The 20,863-nt window shown below is 41.8% G+C and overlaps 1 long non-coding RNA gene across 2 annotated transcripts; it reads left to right on the top strand.

Moving 5' to 3' along the window:
* The first annotated feature begins 6 nt into the window (after window positions 1-6).
* Window positions 7-20,573, top strand: LOC107982416 (uncharacterized). Of its 2 annotated transcripts, XR_001729947.2 has the most exons (3): window positions 7-240; window positions 3,963-4,103; window positions 16,132-16,353. It is a non-coding gene; the product is annotated as an uncharacterized LOC107982416 (long non-coding RNA). The 2 variants fall into 2 exon arrangements; XR_010003875.1 differs by lacking the exons at window positions 3,963-4,103; window positions 16,132-16,353 and adding an exon at window positions 18,597-20,573.
* The last annotated feature ends 290 nt before the right edge of the window (window positions 20,574-20,863 follow it).

Raw genomic sequence — 20,863 nt, 5'->3', positions numbered from 1 at the left:
TATATTCTCCTGCGACGCGCAAATATGAGCTCTGGTAGGCTGACATCACCTATGGAGTGACGGCTTACTTCCGCCCTTCCCTCCGCTCTGTGAGAGCTCCAGGCTCTGTTCCAGCGGCTGTAAGAGTAGATGTTTGTTGACCATCGAGAACAGGACTTTCCTGAGGAATAGAAGTCACGTGACCTGCAGTAAGCTCTGCCATCTGAGATCTTTACAGGGACGTTGCCTGTTATAGAGAAGGTATTTTTAGTGAGCGCGTTGCATTCCCTTCCCTTCCAGGCACGTTGAGATCCTATTATTATTTCCATTTGGATCTGGCCACCTGTGTTTATATATCGTTTACATTTATTTTATTTTTTTGCAGAAAAATGTTGTTGTTGTTATTGTTATTATTATTATATGTATTTGTATCCCATTGCTAGCCTATTATTAAATTTGTAAAAGTCTTTAGCGTATGAAACTGGAATTATGAAAAAATTATTTTTCCTCATCAGCACAAGTTACTATTCTGCTTTTAAAATGTAAAACCATGCATCTACATTGTAGAATTGATGCAGTTTAATGCCACTTTAATAGCCATGGCTCAAGAATATGGAATCCCTGGAGTGGTAGTTCTGCAATATGTTTAGACTTCTCTGCCTCACCAAACTACAACTCCCGCAATTCCATAGCCTTGAGCCATGGCAGTTAAATAATAATAATAATAATAATAATAAACTTTATTTATACCCCGCCACCATCTCCCCAACGGGGACTCGGGGCGGCTTACATGGGGCCATGCCCAGAACCATACAATATCACAAACTATAAAACAACACATCATAACACAATTTAACAATACAATAAATAATAACATATATTACAACCCAAAATTCAGAAAAAGCAATAAAACCACATTAAAGCAATGTCAAACCACATTAATTATATAGCTAAATTCAGTTGCTGGAAAGTGAGTTCAAAAATAGTCCAAAAGTAATTTCTGCACAATTAAATCCACCCAGAGAAGAGGAACCTTGCCTTTTCCAATAAGATTGGGAAGAAAAAGTTGCTACTGCTTCTCCTAGCGTCTCTGCTTTTCCTTCATTAATAAATTTTGCCATCTAGTCCACACTCTGATGTTGCCTAAGCCCATATATTCCAGTTTGCACTAGTGAAATGTTTGCGAATGTGGGATAGGAATATAATCTGCCCTGGATTCACAGCATTGCCAAGGGATCCCGAAACCTTGTCTTTTGGAGTGTTTCAGGAGTCATTATTTGTTCTGGCTTCCAGAAAGCTACAGCTACCAGGTCAAAAGGCAATGCTCATCTGCTTTATCTTTCCCTCTTTAACAAATTGTGGTGTGTTTGCATGTCCCTTGCAGTGTTTCAAGGGCCACTCTGTGCATGCTCTGTTTGTTCTGGATGGGGCTTCCAGAAAGCTCCTACCACTATGAGGTCAAAAGGCATTACTCAGCTACTTTATCTTCCCCTCTTTCACAATGTGTGTCTGCATATGTGTGCATCAATGTGCATCTGGGTGGAAATAAAAAAGCAAAGAAGTGTTGGTGAGGAAAACTGGAGGGTTGTAAATGAAAGAAAATGATGACTGGACACTCTGAAAAATTTCATGTTTAAGTCAAAGTAATTGCAATAAAAAAAAAGTCTTCCTCTGAGATGACATACATGGGATAAAGCATATGTCTAAGCCTTTGGGAATTTCTCCTGTATACTTCAGTCTATACGCAACAGCCTCCGGTGGCTCAGTGTGTTAAAGCGCTGAGCTGCTGAACTTGCAGACCGAAAGGTCCCAGGTTCAAACCCGGGGAGCGGGGTGAGTGCCCGCTGTTAGCTCCAGCTTCTTCCAACCTAGCAGTTCGAAAACATGCAAATGTGAGTAGATCAATAGGTACCGCTTCAGCGGGAAGGTAACAGCGTTCCATGCAGTCATGCCGGCCACATGACCTTGGAGGTGTCTACGGACAACGCCGGCTCTTCGGTTTAGAAATGGAGATGAGCACCAACCCCCAGAGTCGGACACGACTGGACTTAACGTCAGGGGAAACCTTTACCTATACACAACATCCACATGAATGCAAAACCAATAGAAAACTATTTGGCCTTTCCCAAAGAAAAATACAGGTTTATTATCCCTTATTCAAATGCTTGTGACCAGAAGCATTTTGAATTTTTCCAGGTTTTGGAATACCTGTATATTGAGATTAGATATTTTGGAGATGGGACACAAAAGTCACTCATGTTTCATATATATCTTATACTTATATCTTGAAGATAATTCATAAACAACGCTTTTAATCATTTTGGTCATAAAATAAAGTTTGTGTATACTGAACAATCAGAAACCAAAAGTGTCAGTATCTCAGCCACCCATGTGGGCAACTTTGGAGTATTTTAGATTTTCAGTTCCATCCTAGATTTTAGTGGAGCAAGAGATTTACTTGGATCACATTGTGCTTCATTAATCTCCTGGGTGTATTATCAAAGCAGGCCAAGTACCAAGTCATCTACTACGCTAGGGCAGGAATGGACAAATTGTGACCCTTGGGATAATGTTGGACTGCAAATCTCAGCATTCCTGACTAACACCTAAAATCATCAGGACTGTTAGGCATTACAAATCCATAACATTGGGAGGACCGTGTTGTTCCCATACCTAGTATAGGGAGCATATGTTAGAGTGGCTGCTTATTATGTTTCCCCTTGCTAGCTGCACAAAGTACTGATTCATGAGTATAAGACCTTTCACCACACTTCTTTCCACCTCAATTATGGAAAAGGTTATAACTCATTGAATAACTGGAAAACAATCTGCAAATGTTGCTGGACTCATGTTTCAAATAGTATAAAGCAACTGACCAATAGTAAGGCATGATGGGAATTGCAGTTCAACATTTGAAAGGCTGCATTATCTCTTAAGCTGCCTTAGGGCAAGAACCAAAACTCAATTGTATGCCATGCACATTGTCTACAGTGGTTTAATCCTTGACATCTCCAAATAAGGCTCAAAAAGATAGCCATCTGACATTGCTAAGCCACTGCATGTCAATATAGAAAATGCAGAGCAAGAAGGACCAATTTTCTGACTTTCTGAATGGCAGCTCCGTGATTTCCATCAGAAAAACCTATGGAAGCATCAACAGCAGGATGCTCCAGGCTGGCTGCTCCTCCCCAGTAGGTTCCTGCATTAATGCAGGAGCCTACTGAAGATCCATAGACAGTTTTTGGAATGATGTGTATCTGTGTCTCATGGTAGTATGACTGGTTGAGGTCAAATAGAAGAGTGCTTACAAAAATCTTAATTTGGTCCTTGGGATACCTTTTTGAGAAATGGGAGACTTTGGGCAGAATTCCAACTTGTGATGGGTCTAACCATAAGTGGGATAAAAGGTATGGAAGAGACTAAGGAGAGAGCAGGTAAGACCAAAGTGAAAGTGGACATGTTTACCCACTTTGGACAGTTTCTTACCAATCATATAAAACACAAGTCACTTCTCAAGTTTCTCAAGTTGTTCCTGACACACACACACACATACACATACATACACACACAGAGCTTAATCCTAGGCACATGTGTCAAATACAAGACCTGTGGGCCAAATCTGACCCACCATATCATTTTATGTGGCCCACAAGGCTTTCAATGCCAGGGTAACACAGTTAATGTTTACAGTCTTACAATTACAACAAGCCCTTTGAAGGCAATCATTAGGCTGACATGGCGCTCAGTGAAAATGAGTTTGACACCTGTGCTCTGGAGTAAATCTCAGTGTAATAACTGCCTGGGCAGCAAAGAACAACTCAGTTCTATGCCTGTAAATGCAGTCTTTTATTTTGTCAGGAATAACTGCAAAAACAAGCTGGCATTTAGGGGAAACCCCGCGTGTCCTTTATCCTAATGAGTCACCAAAGAGTGTTGCTTGCTATTTGGCTTTTGTCTGTCTTCCTTTTCCTGATAAACCAAAGGGTTTCCCCCAGCCACCTGAAATGGACTTCAGTCCTTATCCCAAGCAGGACTTTGCATACTCCCGCAGGATGTCTGCCAAAGGGGCCCTGGAAACACTACATCATGGTGCCTCTGCTTTCTTCCATGGATGTATTGTGATGGTAAGTCTATGACAAAAGGAGATCCAAATCTTTGCCTGGAGACTTTATATAGTGGAGTGATGCAGAGAGGCAGGTTTGGCAGGTTGGCAGGTTAATTGACTCCCTTCATGGAGGGGTGGTATGTGGGTGTCCTCACTGTATCTGCTTCTGATTGGTGGGCATTGACAGGGTTTCCATGGCTGCTGTTCTTGTGTTTCTTTTCTGAATCACAGCCCTCCTCTCTGGGCTGAACACGTATAGGATTGGAAGGCTGTTACACCAGAGTAGCAGTGGCTTATCAACATCATTTTCAACACGGTGCACACTGTAATGGTTTAAAGACTATTTTAGTTTTGATTCAGGTTAATGGTAGTTGCTGCAATGGTGCAGACCATGCTGCCCACAGAGCTGCCCTCTCCCCCTTGTTAAAGTACTCCCTTTGTGACCATAGGAGCATGTGCAGCAATGCAGGGAATGTGCTTTATTAATATTCCTCTCAGTTCCTACAAATTCCATTATAACTGTGGGAAAATGTTCTTCCCAAATGTAGTGGTCTGGTTGATGGTAGTTCCCTCAGCTGTCTCTCTCACAAGAAAGAGTTTATACAAAACTATTGGTTTAGTCTTAGTTCTCTCTTTAAGATTTGGAATTGCGTATCTTAGCTTCTCTCTTTTGTGTATTCTGCCAATTGTTTACCATTCTGGTACTGGGAAAAGACATAACAATTCTAAATGCTTGTTCAGATAAGAATTTTAACTTCTAAAATGTCATTCACTCCAGTATATTTGCAGAATACAAAAATATTTGTACATTCTAGTTTACAAAATAAATACAGATACATTATTTTAGTGTAATGTTGTGGACTGGTGTTATAAGGTTGAATAACATATAGTCTATGAGTTGCATAACTTCAACCTGTATTTGTGGCCCCTGAGGCTCCTGCTATCAACCAAATTTGGTGACATGGTACAGGAAAGGAAAAAAATTACATTACACCAAGGAAGGGGAAAGTATGGCTTGCAGGCAACATGCAGTGTATTTTTTGCATCCCCCTAGGGCCTTCAGCATCCATACTTTTTAACTAAAATGCTTTTCTTTTCCAAATTCCCTTTCCTAAGTGTAATACATCCTGATGGGATATGGTGCATTTCATCATCATGCATTTTAGAGATGAGAAGTGGGAGGAATTTTTACACCCACCATAAAACATGAAGGTCAAGGCACAGCTCTCAAAGATCCTAGAGGAGAGGGGCAGGGCAAGTGAATAAAGGGGGGGGGGGGAATCCAGAGTACCTCCACAACCTTAAAAAGGCAAATAAAGTCCCTAAATCCTAGCGGTTTCCTATCCCTAAAGTAAAGTGTATGTGGAACACATGTCTTGTTATAAGCTGTGCTTTTCTTCTTTGAGTGGAAAATGTGGCTTTGCCCTCTGTTGTATCTTGGAGGTGGGAGGGCTGGGCTTAGGCTGTCAATGTTTCCTCACCTTCTGAAGGTTGCACATCCATGTCACATATGGTAATTCTTACATGGCAATGTGGCTTCTTGAAACAAACTAGAGTTGTTACTTTTGACATGGATCAAAATTTACTGCATGTTTATTTCCCTGAAATCAAATTCCACTTAAATTCAGGTCTACCCCCACTCCCAACCCAAGAACAAGAATGTTAAATAGACTATTACTCAAACATATGCAAATTCCTGACCAGCAATACAAAACTAAATATGTCTGTTCATAAATAAGGCCTGCAAATTTCTCAGGTACATAGACACAGAAACTGAATAAAGATGTTACTGCTTTGGTAATGCAAGAGGAGGAAATATACTGCTACCTTTATACCACCTTGCCCTACATTAAGACAAATGTCTGCCATGTGAACATATTTTCAGAAGATGCTTAATTGATGCCTTTGTATATTTACCCCTTACTCTAACATCTGATTCTGCTGCATGTTTAGATCATAATGTTTAAGATATCCCACCTCTAAAAATGCTTAATTTTAGAGGTGTATCAAAGCCAGCACTCCGGTTACCTTTGCCTTTTTTATTGCTTCAGTATCCCACTATGAAACTTTAAACATTTCTTATGCTCCCTCCTTCAGCAATTTTAAATGGTTGTTCTTTCAACTAAATCTTTCATTTCTGCACCCGTACAGGCTCTGACAAGTTAGCACATGAACCCTAGACAGGATAGCTTGCTTTGTAATTAGAAATACATAAATGTGTCTAAGGTGAAATGATGTACCATTTAAATGTTGGAAAATTCCCCAGTACAACAATGCAATTAAAATACAGACTTCCCAGATGAAAGCTGATGAACAAGGCAGTGGCTATGAAGAACAACAGACCAATATTGTACAAAAGCTTGAATGAAGTACAAGTTTGCATTAAGAAAAATATTAGACATAAAGTGCAAAATCACAGTTTTCTGTAGTAGATGACACTATAATAAGTTTTGGACTCTACACTCTTTAGATAAGCTCGCCTGCTCACTTATCCTACATGTATGCATTTCTGCATGCTAAATACAGTATAGGGTAAAAACTTCTGCTTTATGATCTGACTGAAAAATACTAAGTACAATAGCATTAAACATTTATCTTTGCTCTTATAATGTTTATGAAACATCATTTAGAAATGCAACAAACATGGGTAGATGTCCTGTTACATGCAAAATGTTTCATGTTGCTATTTTGCTTTCTTTTGCCTTGCCTGATTATCAGCATGGGGTGGAATCATGATCGCATCATTAAACAGGTCTGATTCTCATAAATATTTGGTGTCTACTTCATGGTTGAGGGGAGATAAATACAGAGGGTTTAAGTACTTTTCCCAGACAGACTGCTCCCAGTCTTAATAATTAAGGCCAGTTTTACTTCTCTTGCTATACTACACTGTAAAGAGTAGAAACAGAGTGTGCATCCCATTTTAAATCCTCCTGCAGAATTTTGGGTTTTGTAGTTTAGTGAGACCCAGGACCTTTCTGGCTGAGAATTTTAAAGGCCCCTCCCTGGTATAGTTGTACTGAAAGTATTGGTTGTACTACATATCTGGAAAGCAGGGTTCAAATCCCTACTTGGATATGGAAGCTCACTGGATGACCTTGGTCACGGTGGGGGTTTCTTGGTATTATTTGTTCACAAAGGGTTTACCCTTGCCTTGTTCTGAGACTGAGAGAATGTGACTTGCCCAAAGTCACCCAGTGAGTTTCCTTGGCCAAGTGGGGATTCAGACCCTGGTCTCCAGAATGGTACAGTAGAGTCTTGCTTATCCAAGCTCCGCTTATCCAAGGTTCTGTATTATCCAGCGCAGTTTGTCTTTTAGTGGTCAATGTTTTTGTAGTAAATTTTTCAATAAATTGCAAAATTTTGGTGCTAAATTCATAAATACAGTAATTATTACATAACGTTATCGTGTACTGAACTGCTTTTTCTATCCATTTGTTGTAAAGCATGATGTTTTGGTGCTTAATTTGTAAAATCATAACATAATTTGATCTTTAATAGGCTTTTCCTTAATCCCTCCTTATTATCCAACATTTTTGCTTATCCAATGTTCTGCCGGCCCGTTTATGTTGGATAAGTGAGACTCTACTGTAGTTCGCACTGGCTCACTTTCAGTTTGGAAAAAGTAATCCATGTATTTATTCCAATTATGTATGTTGCTTGTTACTTTTCAATAGCTTTTTGTTACTTGTTTTAAAAAACACTTTGGATTAATGAAATAACTACAAAAGCCATGAACTGCACCAATTTCCTACTGATTGTATTACTTTGGAAGTGCAACATTGTTATAGCTTGTTAGCCAAAAAGGTAATTACAACAACCTATTATTCCTAAGCTCTGATCTTGCAAAGAGAGACTTACAGCTGAGCCATGTGAATTTTCTGTCCCCACCTTTTGCACACTTACAGCACTTTCAGTTAATAGTACAAGTGTCGGCAACTTGCGTCTCTCTAGATATGGTTGAACAGTCCCTCTCACCTTCTCTTATCTCTGGCTACAATAGTTAGGCTGATTGGAATTTAAAGGAAGGAAAGAAAAAAGGCCACAAATTGATTATTCTGGTTTTATTAATGTGTATTTAAATTTTCTGGATTTACACAATTCTCAACATCTAAAAATTATACACTTTTTACAAATTATTTTATTTTGCCTATAGTTTCCCCTCCCCTGAAATTGGCTTAAAATTTTCGCAGTTCAAAACAACAAAAATACACTGATAATTGTAATAGTTGTAAAACAAAGAACATGAACTGGACAGGCAGAAATGCAGCCTAGCATTAATAAGAAGTGAAAAATCTGTAATACATGAAAGCTATTCTGTTCTTCCCCCACACTATCTTAAAATACTTGGAAGGTGAACTGGCTGCACAGGGAACAGACGGGAGACTATATAGTTAATTCAAACAAGAATTTATTAACTGACAAGAATTTTAGACCTTTTCTCCTCCCGAGTCTCACTACAAAGTCTTTATGAGGAATGGTACAGTCTTTGTAAGATAGACACAATTCTGGCCGAATTGAGGCTCTTTAATCTTTATTTGTTCTATTGTCTCTTTCTTGTGTGATGGTCTCAATATTTAACTCCGACTGGACTTGAATAGAGCTCCGACTGAATGTGCTATTTTGTAGACTTCCAGGCCCTCCTCTCTCTTCACCTTCCAGTCACCAAAAAAGGCTGAATCCTCCAAGAAGCAGAAGTGCCTTGCCTGAGGCTCCACTCCTGAGAAGATTCTTAAATGGACAGGGTGGCGGAAGCTTCAAAGGGAAAGAAATTACCATTATCACCCATTTTCTACTACATGTGATATTTCCCTTCATGCAGTGCACACAAGACAATTCCCATGAAGTGTGGCACCCCTGAATACTCTACACATTTCTCACTGTCCAAGGATTAAAAAGAGTTTTTAAATTCATAATTGCATATTGGGTAAAATGTCCATATTGACAATTTTTACCTGCTGAAGAAGTGGGTGAGTTGTGACATCTAGGCCCCTCTACACTGTCAGTAGATTACCTGATTTGATAATCTGGATTATATGGCAGTGTAGAATAAGTTTAAGAGTAGTAGTAGTAGTAAACTTTTATTACGGTCAATGACCAGCTCGTAACAGGGGTACCCAGTTCTGTACATCCGTGTTAGACTTCATTAATAATAATAAAATTATAATAATTTTTTTTTTTAAAAACCATTATAAAATTGAATTATTTACCAATCTAAAATCTAGGCTAAAGACCACATACAAGTAACTATTGAAGCTCAACTAATCCCATAGGATCCTCTGGGGCAGTCTCAAGGGAGGGAGTGGGGATGACACCGGGGGGAGGGGGGAAGTAACTATAACTGTAAATAACAGTCTAGAACTATAATTATCAGTCTATTTCTGATTCCCCATCTATACTCTGTAGGAGATGCTTAAGTCTTTTGGCTCTCAATCATCTTCTGCCGAATTTTAATTGCAGCCGTGCAGAACTTGGCAACGTTGTATGTCACAGCTGAGATGGTATCTGAGAGCAGTAAGGTTACATAAAATTGTCCAGAGCGTCCTGGGTATTTAGTTGTCCATGGCGTAATGAGACGCAAATGAATGTCTCTATAAAACAGGCACTGCAGAAGCACATGTTCTGTTGTTTCTATGTGACCTGAGTCACAGGGACATAGCCTCTCAGAGTATGGGGTCTTCTGGTAAAGACCTTCCAGTACTGCAGATGGAAGCACATGGCATCGAGCTAAGGTGAAGGCTCTTCGATGGTTGGCTACCTCTAACATAGTGAAATATTCCATAGGGGAGGTAGAGCCCCTACTGTCTCCACTGGTGATAAAGGATGGGGCATTAGACTGATCTATTTGGCGTTCAATGTCTGTTATGCGTTGTTTGATCTGGGCTTTGGCCTGGTCATATCCCATGCTGTTAGTATTTGTGGGGATAGACCTAGAGATGGAAGTTTGTGTAGTATCTCCTTTTGCCAATTAGATTGAAAGTTGTCCTTCATAGAGAGTGGTGCAAGGCCCAGGGGCGAGAGGGATAGTCTGAGCCAGTAATTCAATATTACCATCCACACCCTGGCTTCAACTCTCAGGAAGCCAGTCTCCAGATGAAGGATGGCGTTGGAGACACACCTTGGCACCTGTAGGGCGGATCTTAAGAATTTGGACTGGACAGTCTCCAGTGGGGCAAAGTCAGAAAATGGTCCTATTTGGGCCCCATAAAGGAGTTGGGCCATTGACTTGGCTTCAAAAAGTTTGAGTGCCGCTGGTATAAAGTGCCCCCCTTTTGACCTCAGATATTTTAGTATGGCAGACGAACTCCTTTGTGCATTCTCTGCCACATAGCCTCATGTGCTTTTCTGCTGCCAGAAGAGTGGAGGACTACTCCCAAATATTTGAAACAAGGGACCTGCTCAATTTTGTTTCCATCTATAGTCCAGTGGTGGAGCTTAGGTCTTTTAGCAAACACCACGATTTTTGTTTTCTGATAGTTGAGTTGTAACTGTTCATCCCTACAATATTGTGCTAATGCTTTCAAAGCTCTTTTGAGGCCTATTGGAGTTCTTGAAATCAGTGCTGCATCGTCTGCATACAGTAGGGTGGAAATATGTCTCCCTGCGAGTTTTGGAGGGTGAAAGTCCATGTTATGCAGTTGGTCGACCATAGAATTGATGTAGAGGTTAAATAATAATGGGGCTAATATGCAGCCTTGTTTAACCCCTTTCTCTGTTCTGACTGCATTAGTGAGGTGGCCTTGAGGGTTACATCTTATTTTGAGTGAGGTCCCTTCATGGAGCTGGCGAATAAGATGGAGAAGCCGTCTGTCAATTGAGGTGCTTTCTAATTTTCCCCATAATTTGGCCCTAGAAATAGAATCAAAGGCAGCCTTGAAATCTATAAAAGCCACATACAGGGATGCAGAGCTATTGGTAGTATATTTTTCTATCCAATGCTGGAGCACTAGGCAGTGGTCCACTGTGGACCGCCCTTCCCTAAATCCAGCCTGTTCATCGGCTAAAATGCCTTCTTGCTCCATCCAATCTTGCAGTTTCCCTTTTAGGTGTCTAGCATAAATTTTACTGATAATGTTAAGGAGGCTGATAGGTATGTAGTTTGCTGGATCATCTCTTTTCCCCTTTTTTTTGTATATGGGGACGATGATTGCCCTCCCCCAGTCATTGGGAATTTGGCCGTATTTGTCAATGCAGGTGAAAAGTGATGCTAATGTGGGGGCCCAGAAGTCTAGATTGTTCTTGATAGCTTCTGAGGGAATGAGATCTTCTCCTGGGGCCTTCCCTTGCTATAATTGATTGACAAGTCTCCTGGTCTCTGTCGGAGTAACTGCAGGCCATGTGGGGAGATTTTCCAAGTTTAGAGTGGAGCGAGCATTCCCACCAATATGGTCTTTATATATGTCCTGAAAATATGCTTCCCAGGACCCTGAGGGGATATGGCTTTCTATCGGAGGGCTAACATAGTTAGCTGTACATGATATGATATGCCAAAAAGTGGCTGAGTCTTTAGTTTGAACAGCTTGTATGAGTCGTGCCCAGTTGTTTTTTGAGTGTTCCCTTTTTTTGGGGGGGCAGCAGGTGCTTATAGCGTCTCTTCTGATGGAGAAGCTCTTGTGCCACTATTGCTGAATTATTAGACTGGAAAGCCTGGTAGATGGAAGTAAGTGATTTTTTTGCATTTATGCATTCCTTATCAAACCAGGGTTTGGAGTAATGATGATGTTGCCTATGTGACACTGTGTTGAAGCTTCTTATTTCATTCTGGAGCTTTTGAGTTATTGAGTTAAAGATCTCCAAAAGAGCACTGGGGGATGTAGCATATGTCACACCAGCCCTTAGATTCTGTAGCTGTTCTGTCGCCAACAGTTCGGTAATTCTTTGGTTCAACTCTGGCGTCCATTTGACTCGGCAGTTGGCTTTTCCTGATGGTTGTATAGTGGAATGATGGCAGTCCACTGTTTCTTGAAAAGGAGTGGCTAATTTGAGGAGAATAGGGAAGTGATCACTATCAAATTATGGCAAGACTTCCAGATGCTTGGCATGTGGTATTAGATCCCTCGATATGCCAATATAATCAATGGCACTCATTTTATTTCCAGAGACATAGGTGAATTCGGCTGGGTGGTCTCCTTCTAAGGCACCATTTAATATGTGGAGGTTTAACCTGGTAGTTGTTTGAGCCAGGCATAGTCCTGCAAGGTTTGATTTTTGATCCTTAGATTGTCGTGTCAAGAGGTGTAGATCATCTACAGGCTCGGGAGGGAGAGTCTTGTATCGTCTGTGAAGAGAGATGTCATCGGGGCCCATCCTTGCGTTGAAATCTCCCCCCAGAACTACCGAGGCAGTTGGATTTTGGAGAATGAGTTCAGCAACATACTTTTCCAATTCCTTCCATCGGGCTCTTGTCTGTATTTTCCCCCTCAATGGGGGTATATATACATTAATTACCATTAATGTGCAATGTTGAAGTTGGAGCAGCACTGCCATTGCACCACCTTTGGATGTAGGTAGAGGCCTGGTACTAACCCTTAATGAGGTGGACACTAGAATCCCTATTCCGCCTTTGGCTCTCCCGTGCTTTGCCCTCGTCTTGGCCCTCAATGTGTAAGAATGAAAGCCGCTTAATATCAGTTCTTCCGTAGTCCATGTCTCCTGAATTAATAGAATATGATATTGGGCGAGGAAGTCTGTGAAATCGGGATCTTTGATAGAGGCATGCCAACCTGCTACATTCCATGTTAGTACGGAGATGTTGTGTCTGGGAATTAATTGTCATGCCTCCAAGGGAGCATGGCCTTCATTTTTATCTGCCCTTTGTCTCCCTGTCGTATGCTTTTTTCTGTGTAAGGATGATGGAGATTGCGATTCTGTTCTAGGACCAAGAGGAACCAACGTCTGGGCAACATCAGTTTGTGAAATGTTGCTAGGTGTGTCCCTCGCCACTAGTTCCCCAATACAGTGCCCTGCCCCCAATTGAGTTTTCTCCTCCTTTGTCATCCTGCCATGGAGCTCTTCCTGCAGCACTCTCAATCTCTCTAATATTTCTCTCTGGCTTGTTTATGGAAGGCGTTGGAATGATTCCAGCAAGTCCCCTTCCTCGTCTGTGTATAATTCACCAAAGAGTCTCTCTGTACTGGGCCGATTTTTGGGCACTAAATCCAACAGCTTTGCTGGGGGGAGCTGGTTAGTTGGTAGCTCTTCTGCCGTATCGGCATTCCGTTGAATTCTTGGAAGTAGCGGTCTGTAGCAGACATCTTTGTAAAAGCGTGCCAGAAATATTCCCAAGGTACCCAAGAATGTCCTCTTTCTCAGCATTTGTCCAGGTATAAAAGGGTTCTTAAAACAAAGGGACACCCTTGTGAAGAGAGATGATACATGGGGCTGTTTAGTATTGTGGCAGGCAGTAGGCCATACTTATTGGTTATTTCTTCCTCATCTTTCGTTATAAAAAATGACCACCACTCCCCTTTGTATTTTATAATATTGCCCCGGACCAGGCGCAACACAATTAAAACTTCATTTCTATATTCATATACCCATATTGACTCGAGTCTAATGCATCATCTAATCTAATGCACACCTCAATTTTCAAAACTCTGAAATCAAAAATAATATTTACTAGTGAATGTAATGCATGTGGCAAAAAGTGCACTTTGTAATTTGGCCAAAAATATGTGCATTACAGTGGCTGCATGTGTATAATTCCTTCTTTAAAAACAAAAGTGTTAGAACATCAGCGCTTTCAGTGAAAGGAAAACCTTGGGATGCTTCTATACTGTAGAATTAATCCACTTTAACTGCCCTGGCTCAATGCTATGTGGTCATGGAGGCTGCCAAAAAATGCTGATGCCTCAATAAAGTACAAATCCCAGCTTTGCATAGCATTGAGTCATGGCAATTAAATTAGAGGTGAAGTCCATCAAATAGAAGCTCCAGGTGCTCCTGAAGTGCTTCCCCTTTTGCTTAGGCTTAGTACTAAGATTACCATATTATGTGAATCTAATGCACACCCTAATTTTGGGAAGATCATTTAGCCCAAAAAAGTAACTATTACATTCGAGTAAATATAGTTGTTTCTGTGTTACTGGGTCCTGTCCCTCTGTTCCTGGAAAGAAGCCAGGTCTCCTCAAAGCAAAGCCCCCGTTCTAACCCATATTAACTGGAAATATTAAATACTAAACATTAAATCTACCCCAGATGTCAACATTCTTCCCCCAGATGGTGGGAAAGCACATCAACACCTTTCACAGGAATCCCTAATCTGATCAACTCTCCTTTTGTGATTCGGAGGAAGCCACTGGATCTAAGACAAGGCTGTGATTCCAACACCTCAGGATTGACCTTTCCATCATCTCCCAAGCCTCACCTTCTCAGCCTCAAGATAACTAAAATAAAATAAAATAATTTTTTTCCCTTAAACCTGTCACCCCAAGAAACACTAATTTATAGAGATAAAGATATATAATCATACATTTATTTAATTAACAATAAAAACCTGCTCTTTCTCTCCACTGGGTCTGCTGAGACTATATCTTTCTCTTTTCCTTTTAACTTCTTTGCTGCTGTGGAACATCATACAGCTGAACTGCCAGTTCCAATATATAACCATTATGTTTCTGAAACTGAGCCCCTGCAGTACAGCTCACAACCACAAGATCCACTGAACCCAAGATTATTAAAATATCATAACTTATATTATGTGGTGCTTATGTGACTTTGGACTACGTGGCTGCTTTGGAAAACTTCATAGATTCTTTCAAAGGGTGAGGAGGTTCCCTGCTGGGAGGTGATTGGCAGCAACCTCCAGGATTCTGGAAGGACTTTGTTTACCCACTTGATTGACTTTCCGGTTTTCCGAGCCTCACTCTTTGTGAACGGATTATCCCAAGCTTCCAAAGTTCATTAGTTCCAAGGACCCATTATTTCTAGCCTGGACAATGGAACCTGCGCTCCTCAGAGGCAGGCACAGCAATGGACTTTTAATTTTGAAACCCACCAATCTCAGCTGTTTCCTCTCCTCCTCTGTCTGTAACATCAAGAGAGAGCCACGGCCAATAAGAAGGCAGATCCTAGGAGACACAGCTTCTAACCAACCAGGGGAGGGAGTGGGAGGTTAGAATTGCTGTCAATCTGTATAAAATGTGTTGTACTTCTCTTCATGAGTTACGTCAGTTTTTTTTGGGTGGTTACACTGCTCTGACATCCATCTAGCCAGTTGAATAAACCTCTGCTTCTGCTGCTTTCATCTGCTATGTTCCTTGATCCTGACTTCAAAATAGCAGTGTGCACCAGCGGCTAACTGGTTTCGGTAACATAACTATTTGGGTAACAGGTCTTTTTGAAAATCTGATGAATGCTAGAGGCTCCTCTTCCGAAATACACATAAATATATATTTACATGCACACAATTGATTTTCTCCACAAAGACTAGGCTGCAACAGCAACAAAAATAAAACCAAAAGGTAAAATTTCACTTAAAGATAATAGGAAAAAATATTAGAAGTAACAGGAAATAGTCAGCAGGGAGATAAATGCTTTGTATCTTGTACCTAGGTTCAGCCCACCCATGGGACCCAGGTTAAAAACCAGAGATTTGAAAGACCCAAGAGTCATTCAGCCCAACCACCTTCTGCCATGCAGGAACACAGAATCAAAGCATCCCCAGCAGATAGCCAGCCAGCCTCTGCTTAAAAACTGCCAGAGAGGGGGACTCCAGCACGTTCCAAGGCAGCATCATAGTCCTGCTCAACAGTGGAATATGTTGTAGAGCAGCAGTGACTATCTGAAAGTTCTTCCTGATGTTTAAGGAAATGAAACCCTTTGTGTTTCCATGACTGGTAAATCTTAATGGAAAGGAATATAGTTACTCATGACTAAATGTGATGAGTAAGAGTTGCCAGGCATTGTTGACATGCTTACCAGTTTTTAAATAGTCTTCCACTTTAATCCTAGCCATGTTTACTTGGGAGTTCCAATGTGTTCTTTCTTCTATAATAAAGGCACCTTATTGATTGCAACTTTATAACTCCTTTGACCTCTATTACAAGATATTTCCATCGACATATTGGCACCTAAGGGATGATGACCGTGACCCCGGCTTTCAAATTGATTTGAACCCACAGCGGAGAGTTCCGCAGATCCATCACCAAAAGGAACGGAGCGGGACCGCAGCAGACTATTATTAAAAGATATTTTTTTTCTTCACTTTCCCCTTCCCTGAACTATGTAACAAATCCCCCAATAAAAGTAGCCTTCATTTTTAACAGTAACACTCTCTACCTGGTTATTTTGTGTCTTTCCCTGACTCCTTCTTTTGCACGCAATCTCTCTCTCTCTCTCTCTCTCTAACCCGTCCGTCCCTTTAACTCTGGCTGAGGCTTCTCCGCCATAGATTAATACGGCGGACGATACAAATTGGCTCATATCTTTATCAAAATTACCCCTAGCACACTCTTCTTTTAGTCCTAACCCTTTCTAAGGCTCCTGACTCAAGGGCCACCAGCGGAACCAAAATCGGTCCAGTTCTCGGCACCTCATCAGCTGACTGTCAAACAGAACCGACTGCTCCTTTCAAGCCAGACTGCTCTCTTCCAGCCTTATCCCGGACTTTCCTCTCCCCGCGACCCTTTCTGTGAACTGGGGATGGGGGGATCGCTCTCCCGTTGGGGAGACATAGTTCTCCAAGGACCTTCACCCTCTCTACAGCTGCCAGGAGGGTGCCTGGACGGGCGCCCTCCACGTTCCATTCATACCTTCATAATTTTATGAAGGAGAAGAACACTCTTCCCCAGACCTATCCCTGAACTTATGAAATCTTATACTTCCAAAGACTGCAACCCACATGTGCCTCTTCCCATGCCATCTCTATGAATTCCTTCCACCACAGATGAACTCTTTTCCTCATGTATCCGTGAATTTTCATATTCTATGTACCTGGACACCCTCATGACTCACTGTTGTATGAATTTCTAATCGTTGGGCTAACTTCATGAATTGTGAGATCATGCTGCTAGAACTCCACTTCTATGAATTTCCATATTGGGTTCCCCAGATGTTGTGAACTTCGTTCTTATCAAATGTTTTCAATTGTTTATATCATTCATGATTCCCCTTTATGCAATGTAACCCACCTCTATGGATTCTCCCTTATTTCCTTGAAATCCATCTATCTGCCTATATGTATTTGTACTCTTTGGGATCCCCGGAAAATATGTATTTTTCCCAGCTGGGTTTATATTCCAACTTTATTTTATTTTTCATTTTATTTCATATAATTGCCAAGTCATGAAATCAAATAGGGAATATTTCAAACTTAACTTGAACCCCAGAACCTGCCCCATTTTCTATGACCCAGGCTTACCTTCCCAAAAACAAAAGGTTAATCCGCTGCCGCCTAACCCAATCAAATTCAGATTGCATGGACAATATAGGGCTTGAGTCGCCGAATTCGGAGTATTTGACCTAAAGGTGATTCGCCCTCAAGGCAAACATTGTCATATTTCCTCCAAAAGGAAATCCAGGACACCTCAGGAAGGCGCCCTGCTGAGCCCATCACCACCCATCCCTACTTCCACCCCTGACACCCCAAGACATATCTGAAATCTGTATACGTGACAGGAACCCTTGATTGCTGTCATTAATCCCTTTAGAAATCGGCCGGGCAGGAATTAATCCGATCTTTCCTGCTCAGTCACTTCATTGTTTCAATAACTCCCGCCTTCTCCTCCCTGATTGGCTCGAGTGGGGACAAGAAGCAGCTCCCTATTGGGCCAGCAGAGCAAGGCGGGAAACGAAAGCCCGCCTCGTTCAACCCTCTAGCCTATCCGCGATCAGATGGGCGGGGGAGCGGGGCGGGAAATTCAAGGGGCTGTCAGACTGAAACATTGTATAAATATGGCTTTATTTTGGTTATATGGTACCCTAGTAGACTGAATGATCACTACTAGAGTCCTTTTCAGCTGAATCGCTCAATAAAGACTCCTTGGCGGATTTTCCTTCAACTTTGGCGGACCTTCTTCATTTCGGCTTCAGGTTGTATTGCGGCTCATATTTTCCTATTGGCTCCGCCAAGGTCCGTTCTCTCAGGACCGGATCGGGACTCTCCTTAAGGGCCCGATCCCCTAAAGCGCGGTCGACAACAGGGAGAAGAGTAGAAGTATTTGATTCAGCTTCAAAAACGAATTTTTGCCTTGGTGTAATTGGCAAGAATATGACTGAAACGGGGCTATTGAATTTCATTCATGTTATAGAGCTGGCATGTCTAACCTGTGACCTGTGGGCCAATGCAGCCCGGGAAGATTATGTCATCGAGAACTCAGCAGACCCCTGCCTTCAAATTGATCTGACCTACAGCAGGGAGTTCCACAGGTCCATAAGACCAACATTGGATAAAGCAAAATGGGAAAGTGTCCCAGCAGCAGCAACTCACCATTAACGCCTCTTTCTCTGGTCTTTTCCCTAACCCTCCCCAAATAAAGACTAACCAAATTGTAACTTCTATCTCTCTCTGCAGATACTTTGTGTCTCTTTCCTGCCTGAAACTGCACTAACATTAAGAAAAAAGCCTTTTCGAGCTGCGGGACTTCCATTCCATCTGGGATGCCTTCCATGCGTTTCAGGGAGGTTAAATTCCCGTTTCTCCCAACCGCGGATAAAATAACCCCATGAATCCCCGTATCCACAAGTTGGCGGATCAGCCTCATTTTAGTGTCATATTTTTTCTGACTTAGTTCTAACACTATCTGCTATCTTACTTTCTGCACCAAGGGCTCTTACGCTCAGGGAATAACCTTGATTTGAGAAAATATTTTTTTAAAGGGACAAACAGCTGATTATTGAAACTCGCTGCCGTCGCTCTCCTCGTCCACACCACTTGTTTCCTGGGGATCGCTGCTGCGGATCTCAGCAGTGGTTCCCCGAAGCCTCCCAAGGGTGACCCGGTGGTTGGGTTGCGACCCTGTAAGGGAGTTTTAGTTCTCCAAGGACTAAGGACCAGCTCTGACCCCCACGCTGCAGGACTTTGCCTTTGGATCCATTCTTAACTTCATTTCCAAGCTCTATAAAGACTATTAAGCCCCCTGCTGAAGATCTGGACTTTCCACAAATGATTTTTATACTTCAATTTCTCCTATTATTCTATGAATTCTTCCCCCCTTATATTAGTTATGTACCTGTGAAATATTGGACCCTATTCCTTATTAATTGTTTAATTGAACATGACTTGGATATGGATTCCCTGGAAGATTCCTAACTCACCTATTTCCCTTTATGCGTGTTTCATATCGAAGGGAGCCTGGATTTCCCTCACTTCTCCCTCCCCGAATGAACTGCGGAGCTACGAGCTACCCCCAGCCCCTATCGCCAGTCATATCTTCTTCATTTCAACCCCAAACATTGCCCCTTTTCATATCCCTAACTAAACCGCTTCTCCTTCAAAAGGAGACCATCCGTTTCCAAATTGATAAGGTTTCTTAAGGCAAATCAGCTGATTGTCAAATAGGTCCGCACTTTACAGTTTCTCTTTCTCGCGGCTGGCTGTTCGTTCGCTGTTTGTGAAGCCTCCAAAACCTCCTTCCAGTAACTTTTTGGTTCCAATTTTCTTCAGATTATTCAATGAGACCTTCCTGTATGAATTATGAACTATGGGTTCAAAATTGTATAAATGTTTATCACTTTTATTAATTGTTATAGATGAGATGGTTTGGATATGGTTTCCTGGTAATTCCTATATTTCTGGATTTTCCCTACATGTGTTTGACCTTACCCTGAACTTCCCTCCAGCCCCATAAGGGAGCACCCTGTCACTGAAGGGAGCGATTAGCCACCCATAAAGATTTTATCATAAACACATTTGCATGGAACAAGAAAAGTAGGAGATTTTCTTGACCTCGGAGCTGGCCCATCAAGAGAAATCTCCATATGGAAAACCTTAACCACTTAACATTGGGGCTCAGCGGGACTGTCGGAAGGTTCTGCCCCCCGTAGCAATTGCCTGACTTTCCATATTGAACGTTCACCCCAGCTTCACCCTTTTGGGAAATCATAATCTGTTGGGAACAGGAAGACCGGACATAACCCTATCAATGTCTCATTCATAAACAATAGGACTAGACTCCCCTAGAAGGCTTATTCAGCCTCGGGGAGTCGATAGGCATGCAAATCACATATGATTCATTAATCAAGACATTATTTCTCCTTGTCCCACCTCCCTCTCTCCTGATTCATCAGTTGCGGAAGCGAAGGGAGCCTGTGATTGGCTCCAACACGGGGTGGGCAGCCAAGCCCCTCCCCAGCTGAGGCACGCCAGCCAATCGGTGATGACTTGGGCGGGGGGAAGAGGGCGGGAAATTTGAAGAGACTTCACCTTGATTTTGTTATAAAAATGGCTTGTACTTCTGTAATGGCATGCTTTGCCTGACGAATTATTGCGGCATCGCATCCGCTTCAGCTGAATCGCTAATAAAGATCACCTCGGTGGCATTTTCTTCAACTTTGGCCGAGTCTTTCATTTTGTCTCAGGTAAATATACAGCTATAGATTGGGCTTCCCCGGCTCTCCAAAGTAGCGATCCCTCCTTGTTGGGATCATATTGTCTCCCCTCACTGGAGCAGACTTCCCAAAGTTCGCGGTCGATTTCAACTATGTATGTGGCCCAACACAAAATAGTAAACTTACTTATGGATTTTTGGTGATTTTTAATAACTTAATTGAACATGAACTTTTGTAGATGACAACAGAACAGAATGGAATATCTCATTAGTTGTATGTTGCACACTTTTC

The sequence above is a fragment of the Anolis carolinensis genome, chromosome 2 (genome assembly GCF_035594765.1).
Source record: "Anolis carolinensis isolate JA03-04 chromosome 2, rAnoCar3.1.pri, whole genome shotgun sequence".
NCBI lineage: Eukaryota > Metazoa > Chordata > Lepidosauria > Squamata > Dactyloidae > Anolis > Anolis carolinensis.
The sequence above is the reverse complement of the archived record's forward strand: the minus strand, read 5'-3'. Positions and strand labels throughout refer to the sequence as shown.